Source organism: Chelon labrosus (assembly GCF_963514085.1).
Source record: "Chelon labrosus genome assembly, chromosome: 24".
NCBI lineage: Eukaryota > Metazoa > Chordata > Actinopteri > Mugiliformes > Mugilidae > Chelon > Chelon labrosus.
In genome coordinates, this window is record NC_140357.1 from 12,194,650 (window position 1) to 12,196,531 (window position 1,882).

Here is a 1,882-nt window from a genome sequence, read left to right on the forward strand (position 1 = left end):
GCGTTCCTTAAACTGTTTAATATCAGATGTATGTCCTACTGTGATTTATTTGTTGCTGGTCGTTTCCTGGTTGGAGCTTAAATCGGTATATATATTGTAATCATATTTTTTGCAGCGTATCTCCTTGGTATTCATTTCTTTTCTTTTTTACAGTGTATCTACTTGTAGTCTTTTTTTAAATAATGCATTTGCTTGTTGTTTTTTACAGCGGACTGTTTAGCTGTAGTTCCTCTGTGTGGCCACGAGAGGGCACTAATCATTCAGTCTATCAGATAATATGTGTTCACATATAGTGTCATTATCAGACTGATGAACATAGGAGCTAAAATACTGCAGTCAGTGTGTCACAGTGTGAATATTAGTATTATTGGATAACAATTATATTTACTGCCTGTGTCCACTAGAGGGCAGTGATCGTTATAGTTCTATGTGTCTTAAACTGACGTCCTGTAGTTCATCGTTTCTCCACCAGAGGGAGCTAAGTCTCCATCACAGCTCGTTCATGTTTTTAATGTGTTTCTGAGGCTTTGACACAGTCTGAGTTATTTCATTAACAACAAAACAGAGACTGTTTTCATCTGAAGACTTAGACCACATATATTTACTAAATATGATAATACTTCACAATATTATAGAAGTGGTTTAAACCATGTTTACCAGTTAATGACCAGGTCTAACTCAGTTTGTGATGTTTTACAGAATATTTATTTGATCTGCATCAGTCCTCCTCTCCCTGTGGTTGTTTTACAGTTGTGGCTTCTTTTCTCCGGCTGAAGGTAAAGTATTCTACTCTCTACCATCGTCTTTTGCTTTATTTCTTTGGAGGTGAGACGTTTTTACTGGATTAAAACAACTTGATATCGACTGACGTGTTTCTCTGTCAAAGCAAAAAGCCATCTACTACAATTAAAGGAGAATATTTGTCTTTTTGTCTTTACTCTGAACATCAAACTATTTCATAACCAGGAGTATGCGACCAGTAAATAATAAATAATAATAATAATAATAATAAAATAAAAAATGATAGTTGTAGTTACTGACTACAACGGTCAGCAACTAGTTTCTGGGGTTTTTTCCCCAGCTCTTAACTGTTATGTCTTAATCAAACGCAGATACCGACTGTGTTTCGCTCATCCTTTTTAATCACAGAATGCCAAGTTAACATACGGCCAACTCTTTTACGGCTGTGACGTCACACTGTCGTGCCCCCCCCCCCCCCCCCCCCCTTTTAGAAGCTTCAGAACAAGTGCAATTAGGCTTGGAACAGTGTAGTGCGAAGAGCAACATTAGGGCCTGAACAGGGCCTAAACAGGCCAACCTGGCTAGATAAACTGGGTAGACCACCAGTTTACCTGCATAGCCTTGTGGATTATTCTGCCACCTGACAGGCTATGCCCTGATCTAAATTATAAGTCTGTGACATAGTCCTTAAAATAAGGAGGCATCTGGCGTGCCCGGACAGGACGAGGCCCGAACAGCGGAGGCTCGGCTGGCGCAACTGTTTCAGGAGGAGGACGCTCTGTAGGGGTCCCAGGAGGTGCATCTGTGGTGTCCCATCCCCCGTCAGTGGGGCGGAGATCCTCCATGGCTGCCTGGTCTGGGGTGAGTGGTGGCGTCACCCGTCTAAGGCGACTGGCGTGCCACCGTGAACCATCCATCAGATGAAAGGTGGCTGCTCCTAGCTGTGCTGTTATCTGTTGTGGTGCAGACCAAAACGAGAGCAGCTTGTGGGACCGACTAGGTCGACGGATCCGGACCCAGTCCGACACTGTGAGTGTTGAGCGCTTCACCCGATGCTTATTATCAAACCGCTGCTTCATGTTGCGTTGCTGCTGTTGTACCCTGTCGCCTGGGAAAGGTGTTGTCCCTGGAGTCTCTCTCC